At 43.0% G+C, this 17,501-nt stretch overlaps 1 long non-coding RNA gene across 1 annotated transcript; it reads left to right on the top strand.

Moving 5' to 3' along the window:
• The first annotated feature begins 1,124 nt into the window (after positions 1–1,124).
• On the top strand, positions 1,125–14,966 carry LOC140731449 (uncharacterized). Its single transcript, XR_012099834.1, has 3 exons — positions 1,125–1,670; positions 13,662–13,914; positions 14,778–14,966. It is a non-coding gene; the product is annotated as an uncharacterized lncRNA (long non-coding RNA).
• Positions 14,967–17,501: the final 2,535 nt, after the last annotated feature.

The following is a 17,501-nucleotide window of genomic DNA, read 5'->3' as shown; positions in this document are numbered from 1 at the left end:
ATGCGGGTGCCCATGGCTACACCCTTGGTTTGGAGGAAGTGGAAGGAGCCAAAGGAGATATTATTGAGAGTAAGAACTAATTCCGCTAGATGGAGGAGAGTGGTGGTAGAGGGGAATTGGTTAGGTCTGGAATCCAAAAAGAAACAAAGAGCTTTGAGACCATCCCGGTGGGGAATGGAGGTATATAGGGACTGGACGTCCATGGTGAAAATAAGGCGGTGGGGGCCAGGGAACTTAAAATCATTGAAAAAATTCAACGCATGAGAAGTGTCACGAACATAGGTGGGAAGAGATTGAACAAGGGGGGATAAGACAGTGTCAAGGTATGCAGAAATGAGTTCGGTGGGGCAGGAGCAAGCTGAGACAATAGGTCTACCTGGACAGGCAGGTTTGTGGATCTTGGGTAGGAGGTAGAAACGGGAAGTGCGGGGTGTGGGAACTATGAGGTTGGTGGCAGTGGATGGGAGATCCCCCAGAGCTGATAAGGTTGGTGATGGTATAGGAGACAATGGCCTGGTGCTCCTTACTGGGGTCATGATCAAGGGGTAAATAAGAGGAGGTATCAGAGAGTTGTCGCTGTGCCTCAGACAGGTAGAGGTCAGAACGCCAGACAACAACAGCTCCCCCCTTATCAGCAGGTTTTATAGTGAGGTTGGGATTGGTGTGGAGGGAGCGGAGAGCAGAGCGTTCGGAAGGAGTGAGGTTGGAATTGGAACAGGGTGTGGTGAAGTCGAGACGGTTGATGTCCCGTCGGCAATTAGCAATAAAGAGATCCAGAGCAGGCAGAAGACCAGAGTGGGGTGTCCATGAAGAGGAGGAGGGTTGAAGACAGGAGAAGGGGTCATCGGTGGGGGTAGGAGAGTCCTTGTCAAAGAAGTAAGCACAGAGATGGAGCCGGTGGAAGAAGAGATCAGCGTCATGGCGTACGCAGAACTCGCTGAGGTGTGGGCAAAGGGGGACAAAGGTGAAGCCCTTAATGAGGACAGAGCGTTCTGCCTCAGAGAGTTGAAGGTCGGAGGGAATGGTAAAGACCCGGCACGGATGAGAGATGGGATCAGAGGGGGGAGGGAGGCTGGTGGTGTCAGTGGAGAGGGGAGGGTTGGGGTGAGAGGAAGGTGGAGCCTCTGAGGGCCCGGGAGCTGATGATGGGATCTGAGGGAGAGGGGATTGCAGAGTGGTGGTGGGGGAAGGGGAGACGGGAGTCACAATCGCAGCATGTGAAGACCCGGCCTGGAGTTCAAGGCTGGAGTCGCAGTCGGTGGTTGTGCAATCGCTTTGAAGCTGTCCATGGTCGTTGGAACCCGCGGTGATGGTGCTGGAATCCGGGTTTTCAATATGCCCTGGGTCGCTGGGGCAGCCGAGATCGACGGCTGGGCCCTGGGCTGCGATACGAAGTCCATGCCTGCTGGTGGTGGAGCCGGCAGGCTCTGAGGTCTGCAGATGGAAGATCTTGCGATCCTTGCAGGACGTGATGAAGTCAAAGTAACGGCGATTGCACGCATGGATCCGACGGAGGATGAAATAACGGACAGGTCCATTGCAAACAGAGAAAGAGGTGTCCCGGAGGCGTGGAAGGGATTGTGATAGGGACGCCAGGTACCTTCTCATGGCGGAGAGTGTCGCCCTCAGAACTCGACGGGAGAAACAACGGGAGGCAGAGTCAATTAAATGTGAGTACCTGGGATCCTCTGAAGGTCCAAATTGAGAAGCTCGAAAACGGATCCTGAAGCCAACTGGAGTCAGTTGGTGTCGGAGACACGTTCCAAGGAAGGATATATGGCTGTAATAGCAGGTCTGGGTCAAAATATGATCGAAAAGTTGAAGGGCCTAAGGAATTATAGATGGGGAGCAGCGAGAGAGGGTTTCACTGAACTCCCGTTGAAGAGAAGATTTAAACTTCTTCAGTGTAGGCATCACTGGCAGAAGCTTCGCAGTAGTGAATTTAAAGAGCAAACACGGGGAAATCTGCAGGTGCTGGAAATTCAAACAACACACACAAAATGCTGGTGGAACACAGCAGGCCAGGCAGCTTCTATAAGGAGAAGCACAGTCGACGTTTTGGGCCAAGACCCTTCTTCAGGACTAACTGAAGGGAAAGATACTAAGAGATTTGAAAGTAGTAGGGGGAGGGGGAAATGCGAAATGATAGGAGAAGACCGGAGGGGGTGGGATGAAGCTAAGAGCTGGAAAGGTGATTGGTGAAAGTGATACAGAGCTGGAGAAGGGAAAGGATCATGGGACGGGAGGCCTCAGGAGAAAGAAAGGGGAGGGGGGAGCACCAGAGGGAGATGGAGAACAGGCAGACTGATGGGCAGAGAGAGAAAAAAAACAAACAACTAAATATGTCAGGGATGGGGTAAGAAGGGGAGGAGGGGCATTAATGGAAGTTAGAGAAGTCAATGTTCATGCCATCAGGTTGGAGGCTACCCAGCTGGTATACAAGGTGTTGTTCCTCCAACCTGAGTTTGGATTCATTTTGACAGTAGAGGAGGCCATGGATAGACATATCAGAATGGGAATGGGACATGGAATTAAAATGTGTGGCCACTGGGAGATCCTGCTTTCTCTGGCGGACCGAGCGTAGGTGTTCAGCGAAACGGTCTCCCAGTCTGCGTCGGGTCTCGCCAATATATAAAAGGCCACACCGGGAGCACCGGACGCAGTATACCACACCAGCCGACTCACAAGTGAAGTGTCGCCTCACCTGGAAGGACTGTCTGGGGCCCTGAATGGTGGTGAGGGAGGAAGTGTAAGGGTAGGTGTAGCACTTGTTCCGTTTACAAGGATAAGTGCCAGGAGGGAGATCGGTGGGAAGGGATGATTTATGATTTGTGGGATAGGTCATGTCACATGTTAAGAGTGATGGAAGTGAAACCCCAGAACCTTGGCATCACATTTCCTTACCAGTGCAAAGCAAAATTCACACGGATTGACAGAGAGCCATTGAGTCTGGTTTGGGGTGTAAAACATTTCAACCAGAATTTGTATGGGAGAGAGGTTACCCTCATTCCTGATCATGTCCATTTCCAATCCACAGAAGGGTGTTCCACTAACACAGTAGCACGAACGCAGAAATGGGCTCTGTTTCTTGGAGGACGCAATTACAAGATTGAATTAAAGGGAACAGCTACTCGGGAAATGTTGATGGATTGTCCTGTTTACTCTTGGTAAAGGAAATACTTGAAAAATTTACAGAAGAGGGCACTCCTCTTGAAGTACTTTGCCTAATGCAAATCGAAAGTCACTCCAACACAGCAAAGATCATCCAAAGGGAAACCAGAAAAGACCCCACACTGTCTCAGGTCCACATGGCCACCCAAAATGGCTGGAATGTGCAGCAGAAATTCCAGTTCCCCCATTTTTTTTACGAGCACCAGGATGAACTTGCCCTTGACGGTGGTTGTCTTATGTGGGAAATGAAGAGTTGTACCATCCAAACTGAGAGCTGAAGTGTTGGAGGAGCTTCATGCTTCATCTAGGAATGGTCAAAATTAAAGCCTTGAATTGAAGTTTTGTCTGGTAGCCTGGGATAGATCAGCAGATCGAGCAGCTTTCCATGCACTGTTTGGGATGTCCAGAAGATGCCAAGAGCAGTACCTCTCCGTCACTGAGAATGGCCTACATCGCCTGGCAAAGGATTCATGTCGATTTCGCCAAACCACTTAGGGGCACAAACCTTTTGGTAACAGTGGATGCGGAAGTGACCTCAATAACCTCCACTACAGCCTCGCACACTGTTGATGTGATGAGAAGCCTCTTCTCAGGGACTGGTGTTCCAGAACAACTAGTCAGTGACACTGGGCCACAGCTTGTTGCAGAACAGTTTCAGTCATTCCTGAAAATGAAGGGAATAAGACATATAACATCTGCACCCTATCACTCAGGTGTAAATGGCTTGGAGGAACGGTGTCCGGAGCTGTCAGAACCACTTCCTGCTGTCCCAGAGTCAACTCCTACAACCACCACAGAGAAGGCAACAGAGGCTGAGGTTGTTTCACAGCCACAAACCTCACCTGCAAACCAGAGTGCCCCCCATCCCCCTTACTTGTTAGAAAGACGTAAACCACAAGAGTAAGAAATCCTTCACAGCAGTTAAATCTTTTGGCCTGAATGGGACAATTTAAAATTTACTATGCTGTGGAGGTTTAATTAGTAGTTATTTGAGCTGAGACTCATTCTATATTGAGTCGGAGTTTATAGCTAAGCAGAGAGGAGTGTTGTGTACTGTACTTTATATTTGAGTAATACTGTAATTATATATTGTTTGATTAAGCTGTCTTAATTTACTTATATAATTCATTACGGGTTACATGGAAGGAGTGTGTGAAGCAAATACTTCATTACACCACCACGTCATAAGTGTGTGTGTGCCTCACGAAAAGAAAAGCTCGTAGACAAGTTATCCCGGGCTCCTGTGTTTTTCCTTCAATTGGTTTCTGGAGTTACAGCACATTCTGCGTTTTGCTGTCTCAGTGTATTGAATGATCTGTCTGGATGGCACGTAAACTAAAGCTTTGCACTATCCGGAACAGGTGACAATAGCAAACCAACGCCGATGAAGGTATTCAGAATTGGGAGGAGTATAGGCACAGTTGACAGACTGAAACTGTTGCCACCATTCAAACGTCACCTCAACCCAGCACAGCCCAAACGTTGCCTGAATCCAGCCCTGTCTAATGGTTTAAAATACTAATCAGCCAATCACTGTACATTTTGACATCAATGAACTGTTTACTTGGAGCCTATGTCCCCAGTGGTCTTCCCCAGTCTAAAGAGACCTGACTGTCCTAGGAACACCCACCAATATCTGTTCCTAAAACAACACAATGAGCAAGCCACTGCCTCACAACCCTGCTGATCAGGGTTCAATCCTGAGCTCAGCCGCTCTCTGTGGAGAGTTTGCATTCTACCCGAGTTGCCATGTGTTTTCTTTGGGTGAAAAGGTTTCTCCCTACATCCCAGGGGCACGTGGACTGATGGGTTAATTGGTGATCTAAGTTGCCCTGAGTGTGTAGCTGGGTGATAGAATATGTGGGAAATTGATGGGAATGTGGGGAGAAAAAAATGGGATTTGATTGGAACTGGGATAACTGGTGTGGATTAGGTCCAAGGGCCAGTTTCCATGTTGTATTAATCTAATTATCCCTGCACTACTCCAGAAGTAACAGTACACATGGCATGATATTATTGGGTTTATGTCTGAGATGGAGATTATGTCAGGCCTGCAGGCTAGATTAACAGCTGAAAGTGTCAAGTTAAATTTCTAGAATAACACAAAATGACCAGGAGGTGGTTGCTACAATATTTCATCCTGGTCAGTAAATGGTGCAAGGTGATCTAACCTTTAGGCTGGTACAGTACAGTGTTAGTTAAGTAATGGACTTAATCAGTTTCAGCAGATAGAGGATTCGGTGAAGCCTAATTCTTGGGATGGTGACATAAAGCAGTTGGGTGTCTCAGTGTTTCTTTTCTGGTGGGGAACAGGTGGTTGTGGGAAAAGTGAGGGTAGGTAGTTTGCTGAAAAACAGCTCCTTTCTGATAGTGCTTCACCAGTTTCCTGTCACCATCAGTCAAGCAAATTGGCCTTGGGCTTGCTAAATTAGATTTGTTTTTATCTGTTGTCATTTGATGGATAATCAGCAGGTCAGATACAGTTGGCAGAATCCTGACAGCTTCCCACTAGGTTGAACTCTTTGCCACATCTGACAGGATTAAGAATGTATTAGGGTTATCGTATTTTGGGATTTCTTTGCACTATTTAACTGTCAATCTACAGCCCTGCCACTCAGGGACATGGGCTACATAATTTTCTTGTGACTATACTTTTCAGCTGTCATGGCTATATGTGCTAAGTGCCTTGTGACTGTTGGTACTGTGTTTTGTACCTTGGCCCCTGTTTCGTTTGGCTGTATACCTGTGTATGGTTGAGTGACAATTAAACTAGAACTTGAACTAATGGAAAACTGGAATAACCTGTAACAAAGCATAGTGCGATCATCAATAACGGTAGCAGTATTTGATATAAGTAAATAGCAGATGGAATTCCACATCAATAAATAAGATCAAATAGTTTGATCTTAAACAATAACAACAACTTTGAGGGAATTTCTGGTTGAGATCAGTTGGGAAACCCAATGTTGATAAATTTCCATTCTTGCCTCCTCACCATAACTTCAGCAGGAAAGATGCACCTGCAGTTGGAAAATCAGCGTCTCTCAAATGCATTTGCTTATTCTATGGATCTGAATGAATCCACCATGGGTGTCACAGACTTTATAAAGAAACAGTTGTTTTTATAAGTTGTTTTTAAAATTGTCATGGACTTTATAAAAAAAAAGTTGTAGACGAGTGTGTCCCCACAAAATCATTCAGAGTCTTCCCTCACCAGAAGCCCAGGATGAACGATGAGATCCACAGTTTGCTGAGGGCCAGGTCAGAGGCATTCAAGTCTGGCAACCCAGGAAGTTAAAAGACTCCGGGTACAATCTCTGGAAGCCGTCTCCCGGGCTGCTGAGTTCCTCCAGCATTTTGTGTGTGTTTCACTGGCAAAGAGTCAATTCTGGACTAAACTTGAATCAATGAAGGATGCTCAAGAGCAGATGCAATATCATTGGCTCTTCACTCAACCCTGGAACATCTGGACAGCAAAGCTGCATATACCAGGATGCATTTTATCAACTACAACTTGATAATCAATACTATTATCCCCTCAAAACTAATCAATAAGCCTCAAGGTAATAGCCTCAATACCTCCTTGTACAATTGGATCTTCAGTTTCCTCACTTGAAGACCAGAGTGTCTGGATTGAATCCAGTCAGTCAAGGCCGTGTACTTAGTCTCTTGCTCTACTCACTTTACGCTTATGACTGCATGGCTAAGCACAGCTCCAATGCCATATTCAAGTTTGCTGGCAACACCACCGTCATCGACTGGATCAAAGGTGGTGACAAATCAGCATCTAGAAGGGAGATTGAATATCTGTTTGAAGGGTGCAACAACAACCTCTCACTCAATATCAGCAAAACCAAGGAGCTGATTATTGACTTCAATAGAGGGAAACCAGAGGTCCATAAACCAGTCCTCATCTGGGGATTAGAGGTGGAGAGGTCAGCAACTTTAAATTTCTCAGTGACATCATTTCAGAGGACCTGTCCTGAGCCCAGCACATAAGTGTAATTATAAGACCATAAGATATAGGAGCAGGATTAGGCCATTTGGACCATTAAGTCTGCTCCATCATTTCGCCATGGCTGATCCAATTTTCATCTCAGCCCCAATTTCCTGCCTTAACCCCATATCCCTTCATGCCCTGATCAATCAAGAATCTATCATCCTTTGCTTTAAATATACACAAAGAGTTGGTCTCTAAAACTGCCTGTGGCAAATGATTCCACAGATTCACCACTCTCTGGCTAAAGAAATTCCTCCTCATCTCTGTTCTAAAAGGACATCCCTCTACTCTGAGGCTGTGTCCTCTGTTCTTAGACTCTCCCAGCAAAGGAAACATCCTCTCCACATCCACTCTATCGAGGCCTTTCAATATTCAATAGGTTTCAATGAGGTCACCCCTAATTCTTCTTAATTGCAGCAATTACATGCCCTAAGCAATCAAACACTGTTCATATGACAAGACGCTCAGTCCTGGAATCATTTTTGTGAACCTCCTTGCTTTTATATACTAGTCCTCATGAAATGAATGCTAATACTGCATTTGCCTTCTTCACCACAGACTCAACCAGCAAATTAACCTTTAGGGAATCCTGCACAAATACTCCCAAGTCCCTTTGCACCTCAGTTTTTTGTATTTTCCCTCCATTTAGTAAATAGTCAACCATTTCATTTCCTCTACCGTGACTGTATTCCATCTGCCACTTGTTTGCCCATTCACCTAATCTGTCTAAGACCTTCTGCAGCCTCTCTTCTTCCTCAAAATTACCTGCCCCTATGCCTATCCTCATATCGTCTGCAAACTTTGCAAGAAAGCCATCAGTTCCATCATCCAAATCATTGACATATAATGTAAGAAGAATTGTTCCCAACACAGACCCCTGTGGTACACAACTAGTCACCGGCAGCCAGCTAGAAAAGGCTCCCTTTATTCCACTCTTTACCCAATCAGCCACTGCTTTATCCTTGCTAGAATCTTTCCTTTAATACCATAGGCTTACAGCTTATTAAGCAGCCTCATGCATGACACCTTATCAAAAGCCTTCTGAAAATCCAAGTACATAACATCAACTGATTCTCCTTTATCTATCCTGCTTGCTATTTCTTCAAAGAATTCCAACAGATTTGTCAGGCAAGGTTTTCCCTTGAGGAAACCATGGTGACTACAGCCTATTTTATCATGTGCCTCAAAGTACCCTGAGACCTCATCTTTAATAGACTCCAACATCTTCCCAACCACTGAGGCCTATAGTTTCCTTTCTTCTGCCTCTTGCTCTTCTTGAAGAGTGGAGAGACCATTTGCAATTTTCCAGTCTTCCAGAACCATTCAAGAATCTATTGATTCTTGAAAGATCATTACTCTGCCTCCAAAATCTCTTCAGCCACCTCTTTCAGAACCCTGGGGTGTGCACCATCTGGCCCAGGTGACTTAATCTATCTTCAGACCTTTCAGTGTCCCAAGAACCTCTCACTTAAGAATGCTGAAGACTCAATCAAAGAAATCCCAGACCTGGGAGGCATAGAAAGCATGGGAGTGCCTCTTCTTCCTTACAGGTTTGTGAAGATTTGGCACAACATCTAAAATTACAACAAACTTTTAAAGATTGCAGTAGAGAGTATGTTGACTGGCTGCATCACAGCCTGGTATGGAAACACCAATGCCCTTGAATGTAAAATCCAACAAAAGCTAGTGGATAATGCCGGGACCACCATGGAGCACATCTACATGGAGCGTTGCCACAGGAAAGCAGCATCCAGCATCAGGGACCCCCACCATCCAGGTCACACTCTCTTATCGCTGCTGCCATCAGGAAGAAAGTACACACTGGTTCTCCACCCTATTGGTGCAGGCTTCATTGATTCAATTATGGTTATTGGATTTATTGAGTGTGCCCGCAAGAAAATAAATTTCAGGGACTTTCAACTTGTTTCGCCTTAATAGCATTTCTCATTCACTTGATCTGCACACTGGCTTCTGTTCTGAGGTATTGATTGATTGCTGGGCTATAGTTGCAGAGTTTTACGTAAGTGGCTGTTCTTCAGGGGTGAGATACGATAGCGTAGGTTTGACCACTCACTGGCTTTTGGTATGGATATGGAGCACGCAAGAGCAGTAAGTGAATACAGTAGCCCATCTACAAATGTGAAAAATTATCAATTGAATGGTGATGGAAATATTCACTCAGTTTCCATTTTCTGCCTACCAGAACAACAGGTCAATGGCAGATGCCATCTCTCTGGCACTACGTTCCTCCTTACAACACCTGGAGAATAAAGACGCATATGTAAGGCTCCTTTTCATTGACTACAGCTCTGCCTTTAATACCATCATTCCAATAAACTGATTCCTAAGCTCCGGAACCTGGGTCTTAGCACTCAGATCTGCAGCTGGATCTTCAACTTCCTCACAGACAGGACCCAGGCTGTAAAAATAAGGGACAAGCTCTCCTCTACAATCACTCTGAGCACCGGTGCCCCACAAGGCTGTGTACTCAGCCCTCTGCTGTACTCACTGTACACCCATGATTGTGTAGCCAAGTTTCCATCTTTGGTGACAATAAAGTAAAGATTTGAGAGAGGTAGATTGACGACCTCCTTTATTTTTTGTAATATTGACCTAGGGGGTGGATTTAGGACTGCTTTTTTATTTGAAAAATTTTCAGTTCTAATGAAGCCATGGAAGAGTCAAGAGAACTTACCTTTGATAGAACTGGGAAACTCTAATCCAGATTTTATTATAAGAATAATGATGAGTAGAACAATTTATTGTGCACATGGAATCAAGAAATGGTGTTGAAAAGAACCTGCTTGTCACTGAAATCTGCACAAAAGGTCACGTGTTTGCAAATTAGTTCACTTCTAGAGACTACTGGAAAGATTTGGAAGTGCTGCTTTGGAAGTGAGTTTTGAACAAGCTGATGCGAGATAGCTGTGTGAGTGTGAATCTCATTCCTTCAGAAGACATATGTTAGAAATTTTTAAATATGCTCTTTCTCCATTTCTCTTTTAATCCCACCTGTGTTGTTGCTAGATTCCAAGGGAACAGTGCTTTTCAAACTTTTTTGGGTTACCACCCCCTTGGCTCCCAGACCACGTTCACCCCCTACCCCCAGCCTCCCTTTCCAGCAATTACATTAAAAATATAAATTATTTTGATTTATGATGCACAGTGAAAGAAAATAGGAATTGCAAATTCAAAGCAGTGACAAATAACTGCAAAATATATTCATACCTATTTAAAGCTACAAGTAAAATTATTTCTTTATTTAATTATGGTAAAAACAACTTTTATCAACAACTTTAGAGTGTACGTTAGCAGTCCAACTATTCACTACTTCATTTCTTTTTTACCTTTCAGTGAGATGGATGGTCTTGGTGCAATCATACCAGCTTCTCAACATCAGGCTGAATGTCACTCAGAAGGGGTCTCAGATCCCCACGTTCAGTAATCTGCAGCCAGTTTCATTGCTTTGAAAGAAGTGGTGACTGCACTGAGGCCATATTCCACTAAATATGATGTTGGAAAGACAATAATGAACATCTTGACCTTTTTCTACAGTGTAGAATAGTGTTGCGAGATTTCTTTCTACAACCTTTCTGATAAGGTTTTTTGAATTTGGACTTCAGCTCAAAGTCATTTTGTAGCAAGATCAGCTCTTCCTCCATCCTTCCTGCTAATTCCTCATTACAAGTGTTTAGGCATGGATTTATTACCCAATCTGGAATTTCAATCGAGATGAGATCCTGAGATCTTTCTGACATGTCTTTATGCATTCATTCAGGTGGGACCACAGTATACTTGAAGATCATCATTTGGTTTTCTTTCTTTCTCTTCCAATTCAGAAAGGCTTGGAATTTGGACAGAACATATTTGGTCTGGTGATCTATGCAAAACCATACTCAGACCCTTCCTTACTGCTGGCAAAATCAGTTCTTCTCCAATTGTATGGGGCTTCCTAGATTTAGCAATGAGCAATGAAATGTTGTATGAAGCACACAGACCATCTTTGTTTTGTTGTGAAGTGCTGGCAAACATACTTTGAAGTGTTTTCTGAAAGTCTGAGGACATTGGGTTAGCAAGAGATGAGGTGATTATGTGACTATTGTAATGAATTATGAGGATCAATTGCTTATACCGGTAATTAAGTAATTAATTTCTTAAATTAAGCCTGTAATCCCTTAGCTGCCCACCTTGCGACCGAGTGCCACCCCTCCTTCCACTTTATCAACCCTTCCCCACCCCTAGGAACTCTTACTTTGGGAACCACTGCTATAGAAGGTGCCACATTATGCCAGATATCTGCACTCAAAAGTCAACATGTTTTTACTCAGACTGTGAGTAATTCCGCCCTGGTCCCTGTACTGCCTTTCTAGTAGCCTTTTCCCAAAGTCACACTTCTTACAGCCGAGAAACCGAATCATCTGAAGGCCCAATAGACATCCCCTGAGGCAGAGCGGTTGACGAGTAGTGACCCGCCTGAGGCTCCATCCCTGATGGCCTCACAAGAGACTGCAGATGCTGGAATCTGGAGCAACACACAAACTGCTGGAGGAACTCAGCGGACCAAGCAGCTTCCAATGAGGGAAATGGACAATCGACAGTTCATGGCAAGACCCTTCATCCAACATTTTGGGTCAAGAAGTGTCTTGACCTGAAACATTGACTGTCAGTTTTCCTCCATAGATGTTGTCTTACCTGTTTAAGCTCCCCCAGTATTTTGTGCATTAGCACTGTTGGCTTTTATACACCTTTCCATCATATCATCTGATTATATTGTTTTAAACTATTTACGTCAGATTATTGAAAGAAATCAATAAATATAGTTGAAATATATTAGAGATGAATTAAAAATGTAACACTAACAAAAAATAACCATACTTCTTACCTGTCCTGACCTTATTAATCATGATTAATAACTAAGTGCAAAACACACTAAATACTGGGTGTTCTCAGCAGGTCAGACAGGCCGAGTTCCTGTGCTGTGTTGCTCATGGCTTCCAGCATCTGTAGAATTTCTTGTGTTTATACTAACCAAGTGTTCCGATTCAGCTACATACAGCAGCCGGGGCTGCTGTAGCATTGAGGGGTCAGATGTGGAAAGAGCTCTCCACTCTGAATCTGTGTGCTCTGCCCAGGTCTAGAGTGGCCCAGCAGCAGAACAGGTTGATAGGATAGCCTGTGTTTGAGCCCCAGCTGGACCCTGCCTTCCCAGCTGCATTGCACTGACAGTAAGGGTGTCACTGACAGTGCCCTACAGAATTGTCAACCAAAGGTAAATATATTTAGGACCAGTATGAGCCATTGCCAGTATAAGAAACAGCGAAGGTGTCTTCTCCTGCTGTTAACAGCATTCAAGCAATGATTGAACGGTTTCAGATATGGGTAAACTTGGCCCACATCTGGGAGGCAATTAATGTCATTAAGTGAAATGGCTTGATATTTCTTTAAATGTTTCATTTCAGATATATTTTGGTTAAAGCTGCAGATATCAGAAATTTAAATAAGCAAAGGTCGTATTATTGGAAAGGACTTGTAACATGATTGTTCAGGCAAAGATCAACAAATCGTTAATTATTAACAAATTCCTTGCCTTTAGAGTTTGAAATTCAGAATCCAGGGAAAAGTGCATTCACAAAGTGAGCCGTATCCATGGGAATAAAAAATATACATCACGGGAAGATATAACAACAAAAAGCAAAAATTATGCTAAAAGCCAGGTCATTTCTAAGATCTTGCAGCTTTTCCAGGCATCCCCTGGAGAAAATGGTAAGATATTCAATGATGGAAGGTTTTGTATGTGATGTTTACCATTTTAAAATGAATCTAAAGAAAGGACCACATCAAATTTTAGATTGCGTGTTGGAATTCCAGAACCCAACCTCTGAATTAGAAAAATGACTGTATTCAATAGAAGACACTTAATTGAAAATCTTTCAAAATACATATTTTACACACTGATTGATTTTGTTGGCAAAACAAAAGTGAAAAAAACCTGAAGCAGGAATGCAAATAATAGAACTCTTAACTGTAAGAGCCTAGTTAGTTCTATTGTCTGTTCATTGTGCATGTTATCTACTGTACATCTAGCATTAGATATTATCATTTCTGTATACTTTTAGGACAGGAGAGTGGCAATTGCATCCATGCATTGGATTTAATTTGTTTGATTGTTTAATTTCTTTTGGAGAAAATTGCATCTTAATTCTTATCCTTAGGGTTGTATTTATACAGATCATTGTAGCTGCTTCAAGGGAGAGTATGTATTTTAACACTGGAGGTTATTAAGTACTTAACCATCCCTATGGCAACACGATAGAAAAGATGTTGCTGTGGGGACATGAGAAACACATATAAACCTTCAGTCTTTATTAAGGTACATTTAAGAAAGATGGTTTAGCAGTTATAATCTTGTTAAATCTGTCACTGATCATTCTCTGAAGCTCGTCAGCTACAGGTTCTGAGTTAATTCAGCAGAAACTTTTTTTTATTTCAGGAAAGAGGACAGCCTTCCAGATGACTTGTTTAGGAGATGCGTTAGGCTGATGTGTGCAACACTCATCAGCCTGTTAGTTTACTGCAGCAAATGCACAGACCTCCTGTGCACTGCCTGGTGGCAGCCTCCCAAGAGACCCTTCATCTTTCTGCTGGATTGCCGCTGCAGCTCCATTTTACTGGAAGGAACTTGTCAGAAAGATTTCTGAATTACATGTAACGGTCACTCTGGAATAAGAAAGGAAATGGAAGAGGTAATCCTACCGTCAGAATAGTGAAAGAAAGAAAAATAAAACTTGATTGAAAATGTATTATGCTGTAGCTGGAATTATTTAAAGATCCTGCAAAAATTGAACCAAATATTATAAAGTAGTTTTTAGACCATAAGATATAGGAGCAGAAGTAGGCCATTTGGCCCATCGAGTCTGCTCCACCATTCAATCATGGGCTGATCCAATTCTTCCAGTCATCCCCACTCCCTGCCTTATCCCCATACCCTTTGATGCCCTGGCTAATCAAGAACCTATCTATCTCTGCCTTAAATGCACCCAATGACTTGGCCTCCACAGCCACACGTGGCAACAAATTCCACAGATTTACCACCCTCTGACTAAAGTAATTTCTCCACATCTCTGTTCTAAATGGACATCCTTTAATCCTGAAGTCATGCCCTCTGGTCCTAGACTCCCCTACCATGGGAAATAAGTTTGTCATATCTAATCTGTTCAGGCCTTTTAACATTCAGAATGTTTCTATGAGATCCCCCCCCCCCCCCCCATTCTCCTGAACTCCAGGGAATACAGCCAAGAGCTGCCAGATGTTCCTCATATGGTAACCCTTTCATTCCTGGAATCATTCTCGTGAATCTTCTCTGAACCCTCTCCAATGTCAGTATACCCCTTTGAAAATATGGAGCCCAAAACTGCACACAATACTCCAAGTGCAGTCTCACGAGTGCTTTATAGAGCCTCAGCATCACATCCCTGCTAGATTACTTAACCCCAGTTGAGTATTTCTGGCTTAATCACCTCAGGCACCAGCAGGAAACAGTATGTAAGATGATTTTATTTCCATGAGAAACATGCTCATTTAGCTGTTTTATTTTTTCTCACTGCAGGAATATGGTTTATCACAAGTTGCACTTTGGATGGCCAAAACAAATGGAGCCATTGGTTTTCCCAAAGTCAGACTAGGAGACCTCAGCAAAAAGAAATTAATGCAGTTTATGTTGCACGTCATTGGTTGGATCATCTAAATCTCTAAATTGCTCTCTGGCAGTCTTTGTTTTGCATTAATTGCTTTCTTATTGGTTGGTAACTATTTAAGTAATCACAGTTTTCCATAATAAAGGAACTGTAACACTATAATTTATAATGATTATCTTTGGATTGGTTGCTTCAGTATTTGGCATGTAAGATTTTTTCACTTTCCCCAAACCTGGTCCACTGATCAGAAACATTGGGAACAAAGCAACAAGAGCAAACCAAGCCCTGCTCCCCCCTCCCTCCCTCCCCTCCCACCCACATACATGGTCCTCTAACCCCAGAACAAGCCATCTTCTTCAGCCTCCTGCTTTAATGAATGTAGCAACTCAATGGGATAAGAGTAATCCTTCAATGAAGGGAACGATTTATATTAGGGTCAAAACCAATAACATGATGTCTAAACAGAAGAAGTAACCCCTTTGCGGTTTGGTTCATTTGTAGAGGCCCTACTGCTAATACAGAAAACGCTCTCACCTTGTAATCAGGGAATGCCTGTGACAGTTTATATTGACCCTCCCTCTCCAGTTCACGTCACTGTTGAACTTGATGTTTGCCAACACGTGGTGAAACAACAGGGATCGGTAGACATTAGCAATGAGTTCGAGGGACTGGCTGATCAGAACAATGACGCCTGCTGGGCTCACTGTCCATTCCTTTCAATATACTCCCAGGATAAATAGCTTTGGCTACGGTTCCCAATCTGAGAGCACGTTCCTGACGGAAGTAAAATCATCTGTTTCCTGCTGGTGCCTGAAATACTCATTTGGTGTTAGGTAAGTCCGATAAACCAGCTACTGGCCTTGAAGTTTCTCGATCATGGTCTGATGCTGTTGCTGCTCCTTTTCCAGCAGAGGGGTGATTCAAATTTTAATCTCTATTTCAGAATTCATTGAAAGGCTTAATCTTTGGTTTAACTCTTAGTTCAGAATCAATAGCAGCATGAATTCATATGGAAAATGTGCTATAATGCTTCGAAGGAATGTCATCAAGCAAAATCCTTCATTTTGCTATGTGATGGGAAATTAGGACAGGTGATTAAGAACTTGCTCAAAGGTGGATTTGAAAGGAGGAGTAAGAAAAAGAGAGATTTGACCGAGGGATTTGAAAGCTCAGAACCTGGACATAGCAAGCAGTGGGAAGAAATTAAAGTTGGTTTGTACAAGGGGCCACAGTTGGAGGAATGCAGGAACACTGGAGGGTTAAAAATATGAAGAAAAGTGAGGGGATGATCATGGAGAAGTGTGAAAGCAAAGATGAAAATTTTAGACTTGAAATTTTGTACATTGGGAATCAGGTTAAGTGAGTTAAATTATGGGCAATAGAAGTTTTGGATAATTTAATTGTAAGTTGAGCTGGTTGTTATCAGTAAATGTATGGAACCTAACATTGTGGTTTGCGATGATTTTGCCAGGGGCCAGTACATAATTGAGAAAGATATTTGGCCCAGCATAATTCTCTGTGGGTCTCTGGAGAGAGTAATGCAAGACTATGAAGAGAAACCACAATGGTTTAAATTCTCTTCTTCTGACTAAACAGGTCAGAATGTAGGTTTGTGAGGAGAGAAGCTGAATAACTGTTTCAGGCTGGATGACCTTTTCATTGCAAAACAAATTTTACTACTGGGAAGCCAATGCCTCACTGGACAGGGGGAATGAAGGCTGTCGTCAACCAAAATATAAACAGGTATGATGTCACAACAACAGTTTACTGAAGACAGGAAACAGAACTACACTTCTCTCCTAACATTATACAATATCATCACACAGTATATAAGACAAAATGAACACATTTGTTTCTCTTAATTTACAAGGGCATTTTTATTCCACAAATACAGATGCAGTCTTAAGAACATATTTTGGGTAAAAGCCGTTCTCCCTTGAAATTCCTTTTAAGTCTTTGTGTATTGGGTAAACAATGTGGAATATTTATTTGCCGATCCAAATGTGTAAGTCCTTAATTCTGACACTGGGTATGATCTCAAGACGAAGTCCACAAACTAAAAACATCCTTTGACTTAATAAACACAAATGCATTAGAAACATTTTGGAAGTCAACTTGTGAAAAGATTAGATCTATGAAGGTGGAACTACATCACCTTCAAGGAAATTAAAGTGCTATTATTTCATATGAAGCATACCCTAAGTTAACGTTCTTCCTGTTCTTTGCTTATGTGATATATACACACATCTACAAGTTAGGTGCTGTTGATGAAAATATTGAGAAGTATTTTATAGTGTGTGTGTGATTCCAATAGAATGCTGGGTTCCTGTGTTTTTTCATTTATGGTCGATGTTTGATCAGTAGAAAGGGAACTGTCAAGTATTTCCACGCCAGTGGCCCAAGAAGAAGCAGAACTGAAGGAATGAACTGATTACTTTGGACAGACACCATATGAACTATGTCATGGTAAATGGCTCACACATGCGAACAGTGCTAGACATGGGCTAGGGATTTTGATAGCTGTTGATAGATACCCAGACAAGGAATCCTCCACACATCAACACTGAGCCTGTGATCTAAATATTGACTTAATCCTGATACTTCCTGTGGGCATTGTGTCATTTATTTTCTTGCTT

The sequence above is a fragment of the Hemitrygon akajei genome, chromosome 8 (genome assembly GCF_048418815.1).
Source record: "Hemitrygon akajei chromosome 8, sHemAka1.3, whole genome shotgun sequence".
Taxonomy (NCBI): domain Eukaryota; kingdom Metazoa; phylum Chordata; class Chondrichthyes; order Myliobatiformes; family Dasyatidae; genus Hemitrygon; species Hemitrygon akajei.
This window is presented reverse-complemented; position numbering and strand designations above follow the sequence as displayed.